The sequence below is a fragment of the Cynocephalus volans genome, chromosome 10 (genome assembly GCF_027409185.1).
Source record: "Cynocephalus volans isolate mCynVol1 chromosome 10, mCynVol1.pri, whole genome shotgun sequence".
Lineage (NCBI taxonomy): Eukaryota > Metazoa > Chordata > Mammalia > Dermoptera > Cynocephalidae > Cynocephalus > Cynocephalus volans.
Window position 1 is genome coordinate 11,170,668 of NC_084469.1, and position 25,271 is coordinate 11,195,938.

At 35.2% G+C, this 25,271-nt stretch overlaps 1 pseudogene; it reads right to left on the reverse strand.

Moving 5' to 3' along the window:
• Window positions 1-25,271, reverse strand: part of LOC134386927 (E3 ubiquitin-protein ligase CBL-like) — a 153,713-nt pseudogene that overhangs the window by 119,095 nt on the left and 9,347 nt on the right.

A 25,271-nucleotide genomic window follows, 5' to 3' on the forward strand; every position in this document is an offset into this window, starting at 1 on the left:
CATGCACAGTCTCTGTAGGCAAACCATGCCTGACCACCTCCCATTTATCTAAATCAAATATTCTCCATTTTTTACCTTACACAGGAAAGCTAACTTAAATACTATGGGTTTTTCTCTTTAAACAAAAGTGGCTTATCAAGACCCTATCTATCATAACACACTATTTTATTTTATTTTTTATAGCACTTGCAACTTTTAATGTTCTCTTACATATTCTGGTATATTTGTTTATCTGTCTTTCCTTGCTCCTACATGAGCTACATCGGATCAGGTCCCTTTTCTGTCTTATTCACTAGAATAATGATGGAGACAGAGTGGACACTCAATGAATATTTATTAAACAAATTAGAGAAATCTTAGTGCTGCTGCAAACTAATCATTTAATCATTTGATGTAAGAAGAGACTTTATTTTTCTGAGTTTCAGGTTCCTAAAATGTCAAATGGAATGATAAAAAACAAAAACAAAACAAAAAACTGTACATAGAGGAGTTTTGAAGAGAAAATATGAATGTGAAAGTGATCTTAAGATTACAAAATTATTAATATGTTTTTATTTCAAGTTACTTTGCCACATTTTGAGGAGCATATAAGTTCATGTGTCACCCTGAAGTTGCTACAAGGCAATAAAAAATAAGAAAACTTAAAAAAATAGTTGTGATGTTTTAATATGTTATTACACCAAATTGGTGCAGTATTAAAATGAAATACATTTACAATTATGGAAGAATTCAGCTTATTCAGGTACTCAGAAAGCGGGACAACATCAAACGTTGGAAAAACATAGAATCCTGTTGAGCTTCTCCAAGGTCTTGCTGTCAAGTTTCAGGTAAAGGCAGAACCCATATCTAGCACAGCTTCCCCTGCTTGGCCATATGAGACTGTGCCTGGGATGAGTGATGTCCTGGTAGAAGGCAGGCCAGGCCTTTCCTGTGCTAGGGATTATGGGCAGAAGTCTTCAGAGGTGAGAAAAGCAAGAGCAGATTTTTGAATAATTAAACAACTTTGAATATAAAGGTTTCTAGCATTCAATTGCTACTGATTCCCTTTCACCCTTCTGTCCTCTATAATCTGTGGTTTTTTGAGCATTTTCATGTTACTCCTGGAAGCATTCCACCCAAGACTGGCCTGGGTCCTAAAATGATATTCTGTCTTAATTTCTATTACCTTATTACTTAGCAATCAGAAGGCTCTCAGGAGGAAATAATCTAATATATTAATTATTATTCCCATGCAGATGACTCACAATTATTCCCTTTAGTTTCCTTATTTCTTCTTCCCTGGTATGGGGGAAAGTAACTCAAGTGAATAAATTTTAAAATTTCAGGTGATAGGAAAAACAGATGTAAAAGAAACTTATAGAAAGGGATGCATACTGTTAGAAATTCATAACAAATTCAGAGTATATTTGATTTATTAATAATAATTCTAAAAGCAAACAACAACTAAAGCTATGATTTACTGAGTATTTAATATATAGTTATCTTCTTAACTCATGTCTAGTCTCTGGTATGTTCAACACATATTCCTATTTTATAGATAATTACATTGAAATTCAGATAGTCACAAATTCAAAGTTCTATAACTCATGAGTATGAAGTAAGGATTAAAGCAGAGGTCCAAAGTTTAATTCCTTCAAAGTAAAAATGTATCTGCTGTGAAATGGATGCATCTATATCTGGGTACAAAAATATTGGTTTAAAAATATCAATATCAATAGATCACCAATGATCCAGATAAAAAGTAAGGTTTTATTCTAAACACATTTACCCTCATTGGAATAGTTTGTTGAGTAATTTTGAATGTCTAGGGATTATTTTGGATGGATAAATTCTTTGCACCCAGATAAATATGTGTGTGTGTGTATTTTTTTTTTTAAAGCAGTCTTTCCCTAGAGTAGCCTTCTATCGGTAGAGTATTCAGTGTTTGCAAAACTTAGAGTTTAAGATGTCAGTCACTCTGCATAATAAAGTTCTTATGATTTGTTCAGCAAATAGCACTTTTTAATGAGCTCAGTTGCCTCAAAGATAAAACTACATTAAGGTATCCAAGATGATAAATTATGCATCATACAGCACTAATCATAATGGCTTAATTAGGTGTTAATGTGGATTTTACTTTCATTAGAATATTTAAGTGTTCAGTTAGCATTTTCCAACATCACAGTTCTGGTGAGGAGATATTCCCTTTATACCGAGAACTTGGTGAGGGAGTGGGTGTCAGTGTAAATTAGACCCAAAAGAGAGAATTCCCATTTCTCACGTCTACACTTTATGCCAAGCCATAGCAGGTGGTGAAGTCAGACAGGGCATGAATAACACACCCTCTATTTATGACCAGTCTTATAATTGGAGGGAAGCAGCTGCCATCTGGCATAATTTTGAAGGGTGTTTAAAGGTCAATACGACCAAAATATTGAGTTAGTGTTCTTTTGTGATTTGAAATCAGATAATATTTATTGAGCAATAGCTATGTGTCAGGTGCTCTCCCAGAGGTTTTCACATATGCTCTCTTTAAAAAATCCTAACATGAACTGTATTTACCTTAGTTTATCTCTATTTATATGACCAACAAACTAAGGCTTGAAGAAGCAAAGAAATTGCTAAAAGTAAACTAGATGCTATGTAGACAAGCTGAGATATAAATACAACTTCTCCATATCCAAGTTTCATGTAGGGAATTCTCACTGGCTCCTCACTATTTACTGGTCTTCTAGAGACAGGTGCATTTGAACTAGTTTCCCCAACACTGACATCTTGAAAGTGGAATGTAACAACCAGCCAATATTTTAGCCCTGAAAAAAAGTATGGTAAACCAAGGTACATTATTGTTTATCTAGAGTTCTAGGTATAAAACCTAAAGCGAGATATTGACAAACCAGAGCCTGATTAATGATGGGATGCTAGGATAATAAACAAACTCTAAGCTACTACGTAAGTGAAACTGTTGAAGAACATAAGATGTGATGTGTAGAGAAGACTTTTAAAAGATCCATATGTGTCTTAAAGTATTTTTAAGAAGTATCAGAGGTGTGTTTTTTTGTTTGTTTGTTTGTTTTTTATGTTCCAGGATGAGTGAATAGGGTAATACATGGTTAGAGATGTTTAAAATATGCCATAGTTACCTGAGAGGTAGGAAGTGCTTTAGAGACGTCCAAGGAAAGGTTGAATGAATGCTTCACAGTCGTGTGGAAAGATGCTACAAGCAATGTATTGGTTGAGTTATAAAACTTTTAGATTCTCCTCCTATCCATGAAACTCTACTATAATTAATAGTCTGGTAAATTTCTTCGTATGAAGTTTTGTAAAGCTTAGAATGGGATGAAACTGACAAGATTTTAAAAATTTCATTTAAGATAGTTTAAGGGAACTGAAATGACACAGCAGAAGTGAGGCCACTTGTTAGAGCTGGCTTGAAAGATAAATGCTAATACAAAAATTTGTGAAATATAATTCAGGAACCAACCAGAAATTCTTCCGTACCAAAAGAATTCCTCATTCTCAATGTAAGAGAGTCTGAAATTTAACATTATGGGAACATTCAGTTGACTCTAAGAGGCTGGTGGATCTTCAAGGATTTATGTTAAAATGTATATATCCCACAGGGAAGTGACACCAAAAGCCTTTATCAACTAGAACTTTGGAAAAGTATGGGAGCTAGATCAGAGTCCAATTCTGGGGGAATACAGTACAAGATTAGTACTGCAACCTATGAGAAAAGAGCCAAAAAGGAAGAATTAGGACAGAGATAAAAATATAAGGATAGAAAGTTACCAAGGCAAAGCTTTTAGAAGGACTTGAGGGATTAGTGCTTCTCAATAACTCCTTTAACATAAACTCTTTTCAATAGCTAACTCTGAAACTAGATCGTACATACACACATACACACCCCACCTCCACATTTTCTTACTAAATAAAATGTATACATATTCATAATTGCATATATAAACATTTCCTCAAAACTAAAATTATATTTATTTCCTTTACAGAAATGATTTTGAAGTATAACCTGTCTACAGAAAGTGCACAAATGGCTGCAGATTTATTTATTTATTTGTTTGCTTGATTATCTGATGGCTGGCCGGTACAGGGATCCAGCCCTGGACATTGGTGTTAACACTACATTGTAACCAATCGAGCTAACCAGCCAGCCCAAAAGTGCACAAATGAGAACTGTTCAGTTTCATGGATTTTCATAAGAAAAATATACATGTATAAACAACATCCAGATCAAAGAATATAATATTAATCACATTTATAAAGCTCCTGTCTAACCTCCTCCAAGTTACTAACTCCTTTCCTCCCCAAAAGGACAATTATCCTAATTCTAGCACCATATAATAGTTTGGCTTATTTTTGAACTTTCTTAAAAGGACATAATTTGTCTTGACTTTGGCTTCTTTTTCTCAACAATATGTTTGTAAGATTCATACCCATTGTAACATTGGCTTGTTCTTTTTTATTTAGCATACTATTTTAGCATATAAATGCACCATGATTTATCTATTTTATTTCCTAATCTTTATGATCAGATTTGATTCATTTTCTTACAAACTCTCACATTCTCAGTGGACCAGGGTTTTTTTTTTTTTTTTAAGATATTGAGAATATATTTATTAAATTTATGTGAAAACTTCAATGACCAAGAATGGCCAAATCAAATTTTGAAAAAGAGAAGAATGAAACTGGAGGACTGATTTAAAGACTTATCAAAAAATTACAGCCATTGAGGTACTAGTGAAAATAGTGATTACCCATGGAACGGAACTGTGAATCAAGAAATAGTCTCGCACATTAGTCATCAATTGATTCTCAACAAAGCTGCTGATGAAATTCAATGCAGAAATGAAACTCTTTTTACAAATGGTGTAAGGACAACTGAATGTCCATGTGGAAAAAATTAACCTCAGTTCTCACCTTGCATCATAGCAAAAATTGTCAGTATGTAAAAGCTAATAGAGTAAAATGTCTAGGAAAGAAAAATATTTGCAACCTTGGCTAGGCTAATAAGAGGGCTCTTCAAAAAGGTCATGAAAAAATAGAATTAAAATATAATACAAATTTGTCCATTAACTTTTTGAAGTATGCTTGTATTTCTCAAATGGGATACAGAAAGCATGACCCATAAAAAAATGATAACTTGTGCATCACTAAAAGAAACAAAATAAAAAGACAAGCCATAGACCTGAGGGAGAGGGGAGGAGTTTTTGCAATACATGTATTTGATAAAGGATTTGAAATCAATATATAAAATATTTTTACATCATCCTTGTGTTATAGAAATGGTCAAGAATTAAACAGAAACTACACAAAGGAATATATACAAACAACAAGTATGTGTAAAAGATGAACAACTTTGATTAGGACAAATTAAAACCCTAGTGATATTACACTACACATCCATTAGAAGAGCTAAACTTTAAAAGACTGATAGTTCCAAAAGTAGGAGAAGATGTGGAGCCATGGTGTAAAACGAGTAGTAAGAGAAAGCAAGTAATAAAACGTTCAGCTCTATTAGGTAATTTTAGCTAGTGTAGATTTGTACACGTTACTAAATACACACATATTCAGCTTAGATATTAATTCACAGATGATAGCAATGAATCTCTAATAGTTATGGGGAAAGTGGATGTGAAAATGTGCCTAAGGTAGGATAATGATGACATTTTTTATACCAATGTACATATGAGAGCTGAAGTAGACGTGGACATTCTTGTATAATCACATACTTTTTGCAATTTGTTTTAGTAGCAAATGACCTTTTAGTAAATGCTTTTTATTGCGTAAATAAAAGTCAATTTATCTTGCTTGAAACTACGTATTTATGTACATGTACGTCTGCTTGAATATAGATCTGGCTGTCTTTATGTAATGTAGTAAAGAGAAACTTTTTTACTCCATAATGTTTGCATTGTTTGAATTTTCCCTACAGTAATCATATATTACTTCAGCAATTTGAAATATATAAAATTTGAAAATATAAATTTAACTGATATATTTTTAGTTGATTAAATAATCTGTACTTTACATTGTAAAAGTAAAAGTTATAATGGGATACAGATAAAGGAAATTTGGGATAGATATTCAGGCACCTGATACCTGGTTTCTATCAGTCTTTCATTGCCTCTAGGCGATTCCAAATACTCCTATATCTTGTTAATCCATGGTCTCTCTCACTTTCTAATGTGGCTTGACTTTTATCATTATGATCTTGCAATAAGTCTCATTTTCAAGTTTTGTTTTGGCATCTGGACTCTATGGGGATCCAACCCTTGAGTTTAGTGTTATAACATTGCACTATAACCAACTGAGCTAACTGGCCAGCCTTCTAGTTTAAAGCAGCTCATCTGTTGGATTCTGTACTTACTTGCTACATATAATTCATATAATTACTGATACTCATAGTTATTTTCACTCTTTTTTTTTGTAACTTTTGACAATCCTTCATAACTTTCCAAGTCCAGTGGTGATATTTAACTTTCTGTGATTCCTGTTCTCTATATCTCACTAGACAGGTGATCTTGATCATGTCACTTATTCTTTCTAAGCCTTATTTTCATTATATGTTAAATGGAGATAATAATAACTCCTCCAAGTGCTGGGAGGAACTTTAATTGATAAGTGCAGGAGCATTGTTAACTAATTTTTATATTAAGGGGCTGGGAATAGAGAACTAGGAAGGATACAAAAGGGTAACATAAAAAACCATCATTGAAATTCAGGTAAATTACGTAGCAAAATAGTATCCATTCTTTCTACAGAGGTCCATGTATCACAGTAACCAGAAGCATCTCTATTCAAAAATTCTTCATCAATTATACAAAACAGCTAATATAATTAAAGCTGTAGGATAATGTCATCACAATAACTTTCCCATTTATTGGAAATTTGATTTAACACCAAACTTGAAGGGGGGAATTCGGGTGAACAGCAAAAGAAATTTCTCTAAGGGAGCCAATCATTAAACAAACATTCAGTTGCCAATTTTTCTGGCCTACTTCTCATATTTTCATTTGGCTTTTTGCCCAGATTTGCACAAATCCCTAGCAATGTCCAAAACAATCATGAAAGTAGAAAAAATAACAAATGAAAAAGAAGAGGAAAAGAAAAAGTAAACTCAAGGGAAAAAAATAAACATCAGTTTTTAATAACTGGGGTGGTAATGAAGACGGTGAATCAAATAAACGGTTTGTTCTCACAGTGTTGCCATGCAAAACGCAATCAACGTGAAAGTTCCTGAAAGAACACTTCGCAGCAAGTGGAGGAAAATGCCCTATCCTATAACAGTCCTTGAAAGAAGAAACACATTAGTATTTTGCTTTATTATTCCTTGTTGCAGCTTACAATCTAATCTCCATAGAAATGGAATTCCAATTGGTCCTCAGAGGTATATTACAAGCACACTGTAATCCCAATTTAAGAGAGAAGTTCAAGTTAACTGAAATTCAGTTCACTCTTCTGGGAGCAGTAAGCCTGAACCATGAGGAGGAGACAAATTCAAGTTCCTAAAAGCGGCTAGGATGCATTCTAAAATAAACCAAAATCTTATATTAGAATGTGAAGAAAAATAGTTTGTGCACTCTTCCTCTGTTTGTCTTTCTTCCTCTGTCTCTCCTTCTGTTACCTCTCTCAGGCACTATTTCTACCTTATCCTCCTGCCCACCTCTCTCTTTCTTTCCTTTCACAAATATGAAGTGATTGCAAGGATGCAAAGGGAAAAAAATAATGCCCCCAATCTACAAAGATTTAGGCATCTTTAGAATCAGTAAAATGTATATTTAACCAAAATTCCAACATGGGGGCTCCTATCCCTAAGATATCCGTAGAAACACAAATTTTACTTTTATCTCTGTGATTCACAGGAACAAAGCATTGTTTTAATTTTGATGACATAATTTACTTTAAATTTTTTACTAAAATACAACAAGATTTTTTAAACTTATACAATTAGATTTGGACACACTGTTTGATTTGACAGTTCCCTCTTTCCTATGTTTGGAAAATTATCTGTTTTCCATTTCAAAACATGTGGCAGTAAATATGTTTTTTTTCATACACAATTCAGTATATGGTAATACAGTCAACCCGAGTAACCACATTACTTCAGTGACCTTTGAAAATATCTCTGTGTACTAAGAAGGATTTTAAAAATATTTTTAGAGCTTTTGGAGTCAAATGGAGTGGGGTTTAAGGGTTAGCTTTGCCACTTTCTCTGGGTTGGTTGTTACGTATCTAGTAGCCTGGTTTCCTCAGCTGTAAAATAATTTGGTAATGAAGACTGAATGCTATAATGTGTGCAAAGCTCCTAGAATGCTGCTTATCTGTGCGAGGTATCTCTTTGAACAGCCATCAGCTACAGCCATTCTCTCTTTTGCAGGGTCAGCTTTAAGGACACGGAACAGGTCGTCCTATGGCCATTTCTGTACCTCTTGATCTTGTCGTGGATAGAGCTATAGGATCCGGGGCTTTGATGGGGACCAGATTCTCTCTCTTAGAAATTTGAACTGAGGATAGAAAGGGCACAGAACTTAGGAGCTACTTGCTCTGAATCACTTTACATGGAGACTCTCAAGGGAGAAGGAATAGTAGTAATTCTTGCTGCCAAGGTTCCCAGAGCCGGCCTAGTCCCTTCCCTTCCTGGTTCTTTGTCTCTGATCTCATGATTAACCATGGTCATCCTACCCCTTTGATACGTATGCCCCCTCCCATTATTTTGGCTGGAAAAAAAAAAAAAAAAAGCTTCAGATACTTTTAAATGAACATTAAAACATAAATATGTATAGAAGAGTATGTTGTAAAAACAGACCTTCAGGGAAATGTGGGCTATTTAGAATTGGTGACAATTATGTGAAAGGCCACAGACTATCTTCCATATAACTGGAAGAAAGCCAACCACTTAGAAACGGTTTATTAGAGTTATTACAGGATGATGATGCTGTAAGAGAGTCGATCCCATAGGAAAGGGAAATGCCATTTTCACAGGATTAGATGGTTGCTTCGAAATACATTGTATAACATGACTGCTGAGTCATTTTTCTATTGCTTTGTCTAGCAGTGAGGCAACAATCACTGAAAACTAAATACAGAAATGTATTTGTTTATTTTTTTTATTACTTTAGCTTAATTCATGAACTATCTATAGTTATAACACATCTATTGTGTTACTGGACAAATAGGATTGGACTTTTGAAGATTAGATTAAGAACTTCTGGAAAGCATTCAAAGATGTAAGAATAGTCATACTGTTCACCTCCACCCAAAATCTATCTTAACATTTTATCTAGGGCCACTCTTGTTGACAGGACTACTGAACCAACTGATGCCTCACCACATGGTCACTTGTTAAGGGACTATTTTCAAAATCAGTTTATCTGAGATAAGCAGTATTGAAATACTGTTCAAAGCATTTACATCTAGAATTTACCAAGACATATCATAAAATTGTGGTGAGGGATGGGTGGGAAAGTATAACCTGTGCTTGCAGATTTTAAATGTTCTGAACCAAGGAGAATTGAACATAAGCTGAGAACTGCATTTAATGTCTTGGCATGAACAGCCAGCAGTGTTCATAATCCTTTTAAAAGTTTGCTAATGCAAACATGAGCACCCTGTTAGATTGTTCCTGGTGTTACTGATCTATCAGATCACCCTTGGCTAATACAGAGACAAGTATTCAAGGATTTCAGAACAGAAACATGTTTGATGGGATCTGTCATGTTCTTCCTGATAGTTGGAGGGAGCAGGACTGAAGCTAGGTTGGGACGTAAAACCACGTGGGCTGTAGGCAAATTTTCAAAGGACCCAGTTTTTTTCTTGGCATGCATTTTTCTGAGTTCCCTCTTTTCCCACAGTTATTTGATAGCTTGAAGCTTGGTTATGGGGCAAGATGAGATTATCTAAATGAATGTAGAGTTGTTTTCCAGTCAGCCTGAAGCTGCAAACTTACAAGCCCCGGGAAACCAAAGAAGACATCAATAAAACTATGCTAATTCCACCCCTCCAGCAGGACACTAAGATAACATCAAGGACTGATGGGAGCAGAACACAGACTGAGCTTGGTGAGATTTTGCACCTGAGACCTTGCATGAAGATCCTTCAGTTCACGCCCCTCCCTCCTGCTTTTCATTTCTCATGCTCCATTCCCTCAGCCCCTTCTTTGAAAAACTCTCAGTAAATCTGAATCTTTGAGATGGCTTTAGTCTGGCCACTCTCCTTCAGGTTTACCAGAGAGGTGGGTTTGCCTAATATCTCTCCTAAAGTTACCTGTATTCCTGAACAAAAGCTGACTTCCATTTTCACCAACATTTGACTTTTGAGTGGTTCATTTTTACAAGAGGGCAGGCTGCTGGACCTGTATGCCCAGTTGCCAAATTTTGGTGAGCCCAGCCAGGAGCTGAGTAGCCCAGTATCATGATTACGCTCGGCTTCAAAACACTCTGGGAAGAAAAGTACCCAGATCTTTTAGAAGGCCTACTTAGTTCATCTGGCTATTCTTTTAAAGCCAGTCATGCTAATAGGGAAAGACTTCCCTTGAAATAAGATTGCTGACCTAGCCTTGAATATAAGGTGCTGGGTATACAGAGCTTACATGGCAGCAGTTCATCACAGGTAACATGGCAGATAAGTAGACTTGGTACATGGTTTGGGAAATGCCTCGATCCATCTTATGTGCAATGCAGTGTAAAGTCAGTGCTTTCTCCAAAATAGATCCTTCTTATTACCATGTCCAACTCGACCAACTTTGTACAGAAAATCGTCATCTTTTGCCTGGAGGACTGCAAGGTCTCCAAACCAGTCTCTGTTTCCATCTTTCTCCACTATAAAAATTACCTAGGGGAAACCAGAGTGATCATATAATAGCATAAATTCAATTTTGACAGACATCTGCCCCATTCCAACAGCTTTTAGTTATATCTAGAATAAAAACAAATTCATTTAAAAAATATTTCATGCCCCCACCCATCCCATCTATTTCTCCATTTACACAAGGTACAATATTCTTGAATCACATGATCATTTTGTCTATAATTTTAATTTTATGTAATTTTAAATGTATTCCTATAAATGTATGTGTGTATGTGTGTCTACACATATTTTGAATAGACAGGACATAGACTTTGAAGCAATATTCTAAATACATATATATGGCAAAAGACTTATATTCAGATAATATAAGAAATTCCCACAAATAAAAAAAATACATGAATAAAAAGATGATTGACCCAATTTAAAATGGGCAAGAGATTTGAGCAGACACTTCTCAAAAAAGCATATATATGTATACAAATACCAGTAAATAAATTAAAAAGTGCTAAATATATTTGGTCTTCAGAGAAATGCCCTAAATATGGTAAAACAGAATAACAATAACAAAAAATTAATGACTTAACTGTTCTAAATATCTGGATATTTTGCACAGGTCATGGGTTAGCCATGGCTCTAACAAGTCCAGGATGAGGGACAATATTTGTGCACTCCCACAGCTCCAACAGGGGAAACACGAAATGGTGCAGAAAGTCAGCTTCAACAAATGACTGTTATGAGATCAAAAAGAATGTCATGTAAGTTGTATCAACCTCTGCAGTCTGAGAGAATTCATTGTAATAAAACTCTTTTCCCTGTCCCTCTTATGTAAATCTGCAAGTACTAGCTTCTGTGCTTGGCATTGGGAATAAGATCAATAGAACTATATCCATCTTCCCAGAATTTAAATTCAGTGTAGGAAAGAGAACTATGTAAGTTGATAATCATAACAGTATGGGAAGTGCTTGAACAAAAGTTTGCTCCAATTGTTGAGGGTCCACAGAGGAAAACACCGATATACCTGAGTAAGTCTAAAAATACTTTGCAGAAGAGAAAGCATTAGAATTAAACTGAATAAGAAAGCATCGTCCCTGGAAAGAGGAAACAAAAGCCCGTTAAGACAGTGGAAATAGCACCCAAAGACATAGATATGTGAAAGAACATGAGAAAGTGTAAAAGGCCAAAGACTTTGGTATGGTGGAATACAAACATTTGGGGTGAAGCAGAAAACATCACAGTAAACAGAATCAAAAGGGTAGGGGTAAGAAGAACCATGCATATCTGTAGCATCTGGACTGTATTCTCCAGTTAACAAAGAACATTTGATAGTTTCAGTGTACAGAAATATTTTGGCAAAAGTCATGGTTTAGAAAGATTTTGTGATAGGTAGAATGGTGTCCCTACCCCAAAAGATATCCCTTCTAACCCCCAGAAACTGTGAATGTGTTATTGAACATGGCAAAAAGGACTTTACAGAAGTGATTAAAGATCTTAAAATGAGAACACTATTTTGTATTATTGGGTGAGTTTAAAACACTCACAGGATCCTAAAATGTGGAAGAGGGAGGCAGAAGAGAGAGTCATGTCAGAGGGAGACTTCCTACAGCAGAGGAGGTTGGGCCGATGTGAGGTGAAGACTCACCTGCTGTTGCTGGTTCTAAAGGTGGAAGAAGATGGTCCAGAGCCAAGGACTGGGAGAGCCTTTTGAAGCTGCCAGGAGCAAAACAGCAGATCCTCAGCCCTGCTGACACATTGATTCTAGCACAGTGAGACCTATTGCAGACTTTTGACTTTCAGGACTGTAAGAGAATAAAATGTTGTTGTCTTAAATCATTAAGTTTGTGGATATTTCTTACAGTAGCCATATAAAATAGAACACAGATATATGAAGATGAAAAGAGTAGCTGGCAATGTGCTCCCTGTTTTTTTCTTAGGCATGGCTCTTTCCATCTTTCAGACTCTGTGGAGGATCTCAAACACTGTTCAAATAAGGGACGTTATTATATCACACAATAAATGCAAGAAGAGCACATTCTTTGAAGTCAAACAAATCTGGGTTATAATCTCAGATCTGTCATTCGCTTACTTACTCTATAATCTTGAGATACATACTCCAAAGACTGACCCTCACTGAGCTTTCTCAGCCAGAAAATACAAAGGATCCTAGTTCTCCCATTGAGCTGCAAAGATTTGTTAAACTGATGCTTAAAAAGATTCTAGCACATTACCTGAGTGCATGTGCTTAGCATATGTTAATTCTCACTTATCTTCCCAGATCTCACAGTAAAGTTAAATCTGGATATGTATGAACATGTATATGAGGGAACAATCCAGACTGTTAAATGATCAATGTAAATATCAAACCTGGCAAAGAGAAGTTGGAGAAAACATCTGGAATTTTATGGCAATAATACAGTACGGAAAAAAATATTTGTGCACTCCCACAAATAAACACACACACACAGAAGAAACACACAAACTGCATAATTGACTGGATTTGGGCATGTTGTGTGTGTGTGTGTGTGTGTGTGTGTGTGTGTGTGTGTGTGTGTGTGTGTGTGTGTGCTATCATAGAGAGAGAGAGAAGAGAAATGAAAAACTGTCTCCTTTGCCAGAGCTTTGTAAACCCACTCAAATGTGTGGAATGAACATGCACAAGGCAGGACAAATGACATTTGATTTGATGTGACAAATCTAAATTCTTCTTTGAGGAGCCTGGATTTGTTATTTGTTTTGTTTTGTTTTATTATGTTCCCTCAACAGGGATTTATTTTTAACTTCACTTAGTTTTGCAACAATGTATTGGACAACAGTTTAGGTTTTTAATTAAGAATCTCGAGTTGGTGACCCAGCTTAGTTTTATACCACTGAACCAAAAGCCGTGGCAGAAAGCTTCGTCCTCAAAGGCCTTATCTCCTTGGTGTGCTCTATGTGCCATATAATACACCATCTTTTTCAAAAAGGGGTGCTTTGTTTCTATCCCCTTCAAACGTAAGCAAAAAATGTCACCACCCCTTAAAGTGGCTTATAGATCTTGGGGAGGCAAAGCACCTAAAAGCTATCTCGCTAGTGATTTTCAAATATTTTATTTGAAAACCATTCTAATGATAGCACAAATAAAAGCGAGAATGTAAAGAGCAATATCACTTGTAAAATGTTGCTATCTCCTTAAAATACTTCTTCAAAAATTATCTGGCTTCTTTCTCACAACAAATCAACATAAGCATTATTTTCCCAATTTCACAAATGTGAAAATTCAAGTTTCTGAGTTTTAAGACCAATACTAATGCCTTAATGTCCATAAATGACAAAGCAAGAACTTGATTCCCACTCATCACTCTAGTTGAGAACTATTTGGCCATTGTGGAGTCAAAATCTCTTCTTTTAACTTTCGTATTAACACTTTCTCTGATTACAAAAAATAAATATTTTGCAAATATTGGTTTCCCCAGGATAACATTTATGTCTCATGACAATATCATCTTTTTATATATTGTCAGTATTCACTTCTGAATTATGATTTGGGATTAGAAGAGAACTGTATGATAGTTAGGATTCTGAGAGTAACTGCATGAGTCCTTATAGGGAAACAACATAGTCTTTCTGAGCGTATTAATTCTAATTTGTAAAATGAAGGGACTGAGCTGGGTGCCTTGGCTCATTTTATTGTTTAAGCACAGCACGGTCTATGATGTTAAGTCCCTGTAACTTAGTATTGGGATGCAATAGCTAGGCCGTTTACTTGTGAAAGAGTTAAGACATATTTGAATTTCTTGTTTGGTTCTTATATGTTTGAATGAAGCCTTATATAGACCCAGCATCTATTTTCATGTTTATAGACATCTTGTTTAGTATTACAATATAAATGTTATGTTGGTACTACTCTTTGATGTATTCCTTTTTGCAGGTGAAATTAGGTTTTTCAAATGGCTTCCTTTCAAAAGTAATTTTTATAAATTAAGTATTATTTTTATTAAAAGACTTATTCAGAGTAGATACAAAAGATATTCTCTACTATCAACATCTTACAAGGGTTATAAAAGCATATTTTACATTGTAAGAAAAAACATAGAAAATTCTTGCAGAAAAGGGGTAAAGAATAAAGTAACTCTGGATAAAAAAAAAAAAAAGACTGACGCCACTTGAAAATTAAAGTCTTTAGTATGCTATTTGTGTTTGAATACTTAGAAGACACATGGACTAAGAATAAATAACATGCCAAAATGTAGTTTATTTTTAACTATGGCTTAGTGTCAAAATGGTAAAACAACTTCATAATTTGGGACACTAAGGGATCATTATTTTTGTTTGTCTTTATCAAAAACCACACATTATTTTTATCTATCTCTGTTACCCTTGACTTGACCCAACATCATTCGTTTTTATTGCAACATCGCTCCTACTTAAGAGTACCGTAAGGACCATCTTTGAAATTCACCCTCAGTAGTGGAGTCCTCTTCCCAGCTACACTAGAGCAACGTTGCTTGCTCCTCTAGAAATATACATTAATTTTATTTGATGTTCTTCTCCGCATTATATTTGACATTTATCAGGTACCTACTATGAACTAGGCACTTTATATACATTACCTCATTCAATCATGGAAGTAAATTTTGTGAAAAAAGAATACATTTTATATGTAGATAGATCAGTCAGTCACTACTGGTTGAATATCAATGTCCCCATTTATTGAGAGTAACAATAAGGTAAGTTGCAAGCATTAAATGATTGCCAGTAAATTGATGAAGAGCACCTGTCACTTGAGGCCTTTCCGAGGAATCTCCTGAAGCTTCCCTAAGACCTTAATCATAACAGTTTGAAATAACACTCTCTCATTCCTCATACTTACAACAAATGTAGAAACCGATGCTCCAGTCTCAGGAGGTTCCTTTTGTCAGTATCTCTAATTATTGTATAAAATTTTTTGACTCCTGGAAGGTTGACAGTATTTTCCTTCTAATTTCTTTCTCCCTGCATATCTGCTAGGATTTCTAATTTAGCAAGATAGATTCATAGCTCATGCAATGGGAATTGACCTATGATTATAATAAAACATAAAGAAGGTGAACTAAATTCTTCTATTCCTATCTCATCAAATCTCTTCAATACCTTGTATTGCTTCTCAAGTTAGATTTTCTTTAAAATGCCAAGCTGGCCGTGGCTTTAAATGTGTCGATGACTATTACTCTTTCAAAGGTATGGTTTAACGTTCTCAGCTTTGCACAAAAGCCATTCATGATGCAGTTCCTGCCATTGTCTCCAACCTCATTCCTTCCACTTTCATTTTTGCAAGCTTTATTTGAAACATAGGTTTGCTTTATGCCATTGTATATTTATTTACACATGCTATCCTCCCTATGGAGAATATCCTTCACTTCTTTTAACTTCCACTTAACCTTCCAGAAGACTTTACTCCATCAAGTCTAAATTACGTGTTGTAACAGCATCTTGCATGTTCCACAGAATGGAATGATTTTCATGCTGTGCCTCAATGAATCATTCAGTTATTTGCCAGAATATTTTATGAAGTCATGGAACCTTGTAGATGGGGAATATATCTCAATTATAATTTTATCCTGATTATTCATGAAGGAATCAGACTATAGCTCAATTTTGGTCAGATCCCAACCTTCATATCTCTATATAAACATTTATTTCCATTTGTATATCACGCAGACCCCTTTAACTCAACATGTACAAAACCAGACCCTCTTTCTTTATGGAACAGTGTTTTCTTTCTGTGTTCATTCTTTTCATAAATAGCCACAACATTCTCTCAATTTTCTAAGACCAAACAATTCTTTGCCCTCACCACATCCTACCCTTTGCCAAACTGTGACCCTTTATATGTCCTTAAATCTCAAGGTCTGTGACATGGTTGTCTAAGTCCTAAAACTAAGGTTAGGTCTAACGGCATACAGACCAAGAGAAAAAAATCATCTTTCTTATTAGCTCTAGAAAAAAAATTCAAATCCTGACTGTCATGATTTTGTCATGTTATTATATATGAACCAATCAGTTTGCCCAAGAAGTACAGTAAATTTTCATTTACGCTTGTGACTGAATACGTACATCAAACTGCAAAAGCCATTTTTTCTGTGTCTCCTAAATCTTTTTTTTTTCCCACTTTAGCTTAGAAACAGAGCTTATTATTCTTGTTTTGTTTTGTTTTTTTATTTGTTTGTTTTACAGTCCAGAAGTGTGCATGATTTTATGACTTGCACAATCTTAATTGCAGATTGAAGGAATCTTTACAGCAACACACAATGTGTTTACTTTTTTGCTTAACAACAGGTCATCTGAGACTGTAACTTTCTATATTTTTTTGATGAGATTTTACAGGACATTGCAGAAAGACCCCAACCTTCTGAAACATTTTCCCAAGTCCCCTAAATTTCCAGTGTGGACGGGCACTTGATCTGATTTTACAGAAACAATGGGCAATGGACACACTCAGTTAAACTATCTGCTTGTAGAGTACAATAAAAACTCCTTAATCTGAGCCAGGGTCTCACTGCCCTACCTCTTCACAGGTTAGCCACCCTCATTCCTGGATTTACTTCTGACAACATGTGACTTCCAGGTACTAATTATTTAATAGGTCAGGAGTCCTTAAGTTGCAATTTACAGAAATTCAACACAATATACCTTAAGTAAAATAGAACTTTGATGACCTGTGTAATCAAAAGTCCCGAGGCAGATTTTCTTCAGGAGTAGCAGGATCAAGGTTCTGCCCATTTCATCAATGCATTCTGCTTTTCTCAGCCTCAGCTTTATTTCTTGGGAGTATTTCTTGTCTGAGTGATGGGAAGATTGCCATCGGCAACTCCCAACTTCGATTCTTTCTATGGCTTAAGATAGCAGCCATAATAGAGTGGCTTTCCCAGTAGTGGAGGATAAAAGTCCAAGGGAAGATGTTAATATATGGCTACCTACCTCTAAAACATTTTTCTTTTCAGAGGAATGTGAGATTCTGATTACCCAGGCTGGCACAAGGGGACATAGATGGCTGGAGAGAGCCGGACTGAAGCCATGTTGGGACCTAAAACCACATGGGCTATAGGCAGACTTTAAAAGGACACAGTTTTTTTCTTGGCATGCATTTTTCTGAGTTTCCTCTTTCCCATGGTTATTTGATCATTTAAAGGTTGGTTATGGGGCAAGATAAGATTATTTACATGAATATAAAGTTCTTTTTCAGTGTGCCAAGGCTTCAAACTTGCAGACTGTGGGAAACCAAGGAAGACATCAATAAAGCTATGCTGTTTCCTCCCCTTCAGCAGGACCCTGTGATAACATCAAGGACAGATGAGAGCAGAACCCAGAGTCTTGGTGAGACTTTGCACCTGAGACACTGCTTGGAGACCGGCATGAAGCCCTTGCAGCTCACATCCCCCCTCCCTCCTGCTTTTCAATTCCTACATTCCATTCCCTTGGCTGGCCCCCTCTTTAGAAACCCCTCAGTGAATCTGAGTCTTTGAGATGGCTTCAGTCTGGCCATTCCTGCTTCAGTTTACCAGTGAGATGGGTTTGTGTAACATCTCTGCTCAGGTCACCTGTCTTTCTGAATAAAAGCTGACTTCCATTTTCACAAACATTTGTCTTTTGAGTGGTTTCTTTTGGAAAGGGCACGGGCAGCCTGACCTGTGTGCCCAGTACCAAGACAAGGATTTGGTGTAGCCCCACCCAAAGCAAAGGTATTGTGTAGAATCATTATAAAATTAGGGGAAGCATTATTCTTAAATAGACATAATATTGGCAATTAAAATAAGATATTAAAGAAAAAAAGAAAGATAAAAGAAGGAAAAAAAGGAAAAGAAGGAAGGAACGAACTTTATACCTAATAAATACTGAAAGTAGAACTCAATGCATCTATGATTCTTTCACATGTCAATACATAAGTAAACTTTAGCTTGTGCTTATTATTTAAAAAAAGAAATAAGATGGGCCAGCCCCATGGCTCACTCAGGAGAGTGAGGCGCTGGTAGCTCCAAGGCCGCAGGTTTGGATCCTATATAGGGATGGCTGGCTCACTCACTGGCTGGGCGTGGTGCGGACCACACCGTGCCGAGGGTTGCGATCCCCTTACTGGTCAGAAAAAATAAAAAATAAATAAATAAGATCACTTTTACAGTCAGGTCTTTATACCTAGGGACTGTGATTTAATTTGCAAACATGTATTATGCTTTTAGTCTTTCTAAAAAGCATCTTTATTCAACTAGGATTAAGTCACTTTGTCTCTGGTACTCAAATACCTTATCTACAAAATATTAAAATAATATATTAAAAATATTTTAAAAAATATTTTGCAGGGTTATTGTGAGAATAACACATAACAACATGAGATTGAATTAGGCAAGAATAGACAGTTAATAACTACTATTTAGGTTTAAATCTGTACTTGAACACTGGGTCAGCTCAGAGATTTTGATGTTGTTTGATGAAGAGCCTGCTATCATAAGGGTCATAGTGTGTCCATGGCAGAGATAGACAAGACAGCATGACATTTTGAATAGATGAGAAAATGATCAGCTATGGAATGGAAATAATTGCAAAGGTTGCATTAGATTAACATATCGAGGGTACAATATCAAAGGGAAAAGGATGTTACACTAATTGAGGCTAGCAGATAAAAGCTATTTATATTTTCCATGTAAAATGAATGTACTTAAAGTCCATTTCTTTCCAATAATCTTATTTTTACTAGATATTAACTATTGCTTACAGATCTTTGGCATCTAGACCACAGTATCTTAAAGAATAAAAAGAAAATAAAACAAATAACATGCAAATAAAACAAATATTAAATGGAATAAATTTCTATCTTAAGGCATTTCTCATTTCTCCAATAGTATCCCTCCTGAGATATATACATGACTGAGCAATAAAATGAGAATTAATTAACAAGCACTAGTCTGCCATGAAAAATGCTCTTTTCCTCCTTGGTTTCAATCTGTGCCAACAGCCCTCTAGCAACCTCAGTTTCACCTACACAAAAATATACTATGTTTCATGCATGTTTTCAAAAAGGAAGCAAGCCTGACAAAGCAAAGAAAAAGAATAAAAAGTTTTCAATGTTTTTAAAAGTTAAAAATATATAGATTACTTATTTGTTGATATTCTTAGATAATATATGTATATGTGTATATGTACATAAAATGATCAACAGTGTCACCCACTGGTAGTCATTTCTAAATGTCCTTTATACTCCCATAAGTGTTACTGAAGCCCTGATCTATAGCGATATTCTCTAACTTATCATTTCTGGCTATCTGCAAATGCATAAATATTGAATTAAATATTATATTTCCTAAAGGAGAGCCACTTGATATGTTGACCTTTTAACAAACATTATGCTTCCTCCCTAAATATCTGATTTAAGAGTTTGGCTTAGGTAAGGCTTACACATACTTAATTGTAAACCATTGTCTAATTACTTTTTGTGTAACTATAAAAATAAATAGAGGCCCTTAACAAAAAGTGAGAAATAAATACAAATGTTCAAGGACACAAAATTAATCTATAATTTTTTTTGGGGGAGAAAATTACACTACTTTTGTTTTCATATCCTATTTCCATGGCCCAAAATTATGCCTCAAAGAGCACATTAATATCATATTCATTTTTTACTATAGTTTGATATATTTGCAATACATAAAATTTTAGGTGTTAATATCAATTTCCCCTCAAAATATATCTATGCATACTCTCGACATATTACTTGATAATGAACTTAACTATAAATGTGTTTTGACTCTTTAAATTCTCGGTATATATTAGTATGGTGATGGTCTAAACCATTTAAAAAATTTTGTTTTTTAAGCTTCTGGCAAGAATTCCTTGTCACAAGCTAATTTAAAAAGGAATCTTTCAAAAGTCTGCAGTGGTACTATAGAAAGGTCATGGATTTTGAAGCTAGAAAAGCTGGAATCAGACCCCTTGAGTACTGCTTCCCGTGTGTGCATGAGAAAGTTGGTTAAACCTTACATTTTCATCTGTAAAAGGTGCTTTATATTACCTACTTCTCTCCATTTAGCTTTAGAATTAATTGAAGTAATATATTTAAAGCACCTGTCACATAATTAATTCTGAATATATATTAGTTTCTTCTTTCTTTTAGAAGAATTTTAAACTATAATTTTAAGAAAAATTTAATGAAATTCATGAGCTTAAGAAATTGCTAGTTGGTAAATTTTTTGAGTGTGTGTGTTTTCAATATTTATTTTTTTTACATACACAAAGAAAGAGATTTTATTAATCAGAGTACTCCAGAAAAACAGAATTGATGGATGATGTGTGTGTGTTTAGCCCTTATTAATACATATAGAGAGATAATAGGATAGACTTAGAGAAAGAGGGGGGGGAGAGAGAGAGGAGAGAGAGAGAGAGAGAGAGAGAGAGAGAGAGAGAGAGAGAGAGAGAGAGAGAGAGAGAGAGAAATTTATTTTAATAAAAAGGCTTACATCATTACTGATGCTGAGAGGTCCCAAGATCTGCAGTCAGCCAGCTAGAGTCCCAGAAAAGCTGTTGTATAGTTCCAGAGCCAGTCTGAAGTCCTGAGCACCAAGAGAACCAATGATTTAAATTCAAGTCTGGATGCTGGCAAGGCTTGAGACCGAAGAAGAGGTGACGTTTCTGTTAGAGTCTGAAGACCACAAAAAGACTTATTCATACCTCAGCTTGAAGCAGTCAGGCAGGAGAGGTTTCTCCTCAGCAGAGGAGGGTCAGCCTTTGTGTTCCATATAGACCTCCAGCTCTTTGAATGAGGGCCATCCCGATCAATGAAGGCGATTTGCTTTACATATTCAAATATTAAAACATGCAAAAGCACCCTTACAGACATACCCAAAATAATATTTAACTAAATATCTTGGGACTCCATAAGCCAGCCAAGTTGACAATAAAATTAACCATCACAGGACTGATAACAGCATGACTATTTTTCCATAATGAACATTTTGGTGTGATTTTATTTCTGATAATTTCTGATAATAGAAATGACCTCTGAAGCATAGGGCATTTCCTTGGGAATTAATTGCTATACTAGGGGTAATGGCCCACGGCAATGAACTTTCTGAGACAGTCATTAATTTGCCTTGATTATTATTGCTTAATTACTAACTCAAGTCTCCTCCTTGGTGTGTAAGTTGAATGCATCAGCTCGACCGCTTTCAGTTAAAAATATGTGTCTATAGTTATTCTAGACATGTAAGAAACTGGGGTTGAAAAATAAGGTAAATTAAAATAATCATATGCACAAAAACTGATATTCATATTTTTAAATCAGTATTACTTTGACATCATTCATGTTCAAGGAAGAAGTGATTTTAAAACACTAATATCCTTACAAAGTTTATATTCTTCTGATTATAAATATAATAAATTTAGTAATGAAAATTTTGTAAATACATAAATATAAAATGAGAAAAATTATTTCATATTTTACAAACCAAAGTAAACAACTAATGCATTTTGGATAGCACCTTCATATTGATTCAATAATGTTTTTCTTTCTGTAATCATGTATGCACATATAATATATTGCTTTAAAAGTCAGTACTATAGAAAAACATTATTTCTGTGTTATTTCACATTCATTTTATTTTTTTATTTTTATTTTTTTTAAATTTTTAATTTTTTAAAATTTTATTTGATTTTGTCAATATACAATGTGGTTGATTATTGTGGCCAATTACCAAAACCTCCCTCAATCCTCCCTCTACCCCCTCCCTCCAAAGAATGTCTTTTCTGTTTGCTTGTTGTATCAACTTCAAGGAATTGTAATTGTTGTGCTTCCTCCCCACCCCCGGTTGTTTGCGTATTTATTCATTTATTTTTAGCTCCCACAAGTAAGTGAGAACATGTTATAGCTCTCTTTCTATACCTGACTTGTTTCACTTAATATAATTTTCTCTAGGTCCATCCATGTCATTGCAAATAGCAGTATTTCATTCTTTTTTATAGCAGAGTAGTATTCCATTGTGTAGATATACCACAATTTCCATATCCACTCATCTGATGATGGACATGTGGGCTGGCTCCAACACTTAGCTATTGTAAAAAGTGCTGCGATGAACATTGGGGAACAGGTATACCTTCGACTTGATTATCTCCATTCCTCTGGGTATATTCCCAGCAGTGGGATAGCTGGGTCATATGGTAGATCTGTCTGCAATGTTTGAGGAACCTCCATACCATTTTCCATAGAGGCTGCACTATTTTGCAGTCCCACCAGCAACGTATGAGAGTTCCCTTTTCTCTGCAACCTCGTCAGCATTTATTGTCACAGTCTTTTGGATATTAGCCATCCTAACTGGGGTGAGATGGTATCTCACTGTGGTTTTGGTTTGCATTTCCTGAATGCTGAGTGATGTTGAGCATTTTTTCATATGTCTGTTGGCCATTCGTATATCTTCCTTTGCGAAATGCCTATTTAGCTCTTTTGCCCATTTTAATTGGGTTGCTTGTTTTTTTCTTGTAAAGTTGTTAGAGTTTCTTGTATATTCTGGATATTAATCCTTTGTCAGATGTATATTTTGCAAATATGTTCTCCCACTCTGTTGGTTGTCTTTATTTTTCCTTTGGTTGCCTAAGCTTTTGGGGTCGTATTCATGAAGTCTGTGTCCAGTCCTACTTCCTGAAGTGTTTCTCCTATGTTTTCTTTAAGAAGTTTTATTGTTTGAGGGTGTATGTTTAATTCTTTAATCCATTTTGAGTTGATTTTAGTATATGCTGAGAGGTATGGGTCTAGTTTCAATCTCCTGCATATTGATATCCAGTTATCTCAGCACCATTTGCTGAAGAGGCAGTCTCTTCCCCAGTGTATAGGCCTGGTGCCTTTGTCAAAGATCAGATGGCTGTAGGTGTGTAGGTTGATTTCTGGATTCTCTATTCCATCCTATTGATCAGTGTGTCTGTTTTTATACCAATGCCATGCTGTTTTGGTTATTATAGATTTATAGTATAGTTTAAAGTCAGGTAGTGTTATGCCTCCAGCTATATTTTTTTGCTCAGCATTGCTTTGGCTATGCGTGGTCTTTTGTTATTCCATATAAATGTCTGGGTAGTTCTTTCCATTACTGAGAAAAATGTCTTTGAAAGTTTGATGGGGATTGCATTGAATTTGTATATCACTTTGGGTAGTATGGACATTTTCACTATGTTGATTCTTCCAATCCAAGAGCATGGGATATCTTTCCATCTTCTTGTATCTTCTCTAATTTCTCTCAGCAGTGGTTTGTAGTTCTCATTACAGAGATTTTTCACATCCTTGGTTAACTCAATTCCTAAGTATTTTACTTTATTGGTGGCTATCGTAAATGGGCAGGCTTTCTTGATTTCTCTTTCTGCATGTTCACTATTGGAGAATAGAAATGCTACTGAATTTTGTGTGTTGATTTTGTATCCTGCTGTTTTGCTGAAATCATTTATCAACTCCAAGAGTTTTTTCGTAGAGGCTTTAGGCTGTACAATATATAGGATCATGTCACCTGCAAACAGGGACAGTTTGACTTCACCTGTTCCAATCTGGATGCCCTTTATTTCCTTCTCTTCTCTGATTGCTCTGGCTAGTACTTCCAGCACTATGCTAAATAGGAGTGGTGAGAGTGGGCATTCTTGTCTAGTTCCTGTTCTTAAAGGAAAAGCTTTCAGCTTTTCCCCATTCAGGATGATATTGGCAGTTGGTTTATCATATTTGGCTTTAATTATGTTGAGATACTTTCCATCAAGACCTAACTTATAGAGGGGTTTTTTTCATGAATAAATGTTGAATTTTATCAAATACTTTTTCAGCATCTATAGAGATGGTCATATGTTCTTTGTGTTGGATTTTGTTAGTATGGTGTATCACATTTATTGATTTGCGTATGTTGAACCAACCTTGCATCCCTGGGATGAATCCCACTTGATCGTGGTGAATAATTTTACATATGTGTGTGCTGTATTCTGTTAGCTAGTATTTTATTGAGGGTTTTTGCATCTATATTCATCAAGGATATTGGCCTGTAGTTTTCTCTTTTAGTTTTCTCTTTATCTGGTCTTGGTATCAGGGTGATGTTTGTTCATAGAATGAGTTTGGGAGGTTTGCCTCTGTTTCAATCTTTTGGAATAGTTTGTAAATAATTGGTGTCAATTCCTCTTTGAATGTTTGGTAAAATTCTGCTGTGAATCCATCTGGTCCTGGGCTTTTCTTTGTTGGGAGCCTTCTGACAACAGCTTCAATCTCCTTTATTGTTATTGGTCTGTTCAAATTTTCTACGTCTTCATGGTTCAGTTTTGGGAGCTTGTGTGTGTCCAGAAATTTATCCATTTCCTCCAGATTTTCAAATTTGTTGGTGTATAGTTGTTTATAGTAGTCTCGAATGATTCCTTGTATTTCAGATATATCAGTTGTAATATCACCTTTTACATTTCTAATTTGTGTTATTTGGATCTTCTCTCTTCCTTTTTTAGTTAGCCGTGCTAATGGT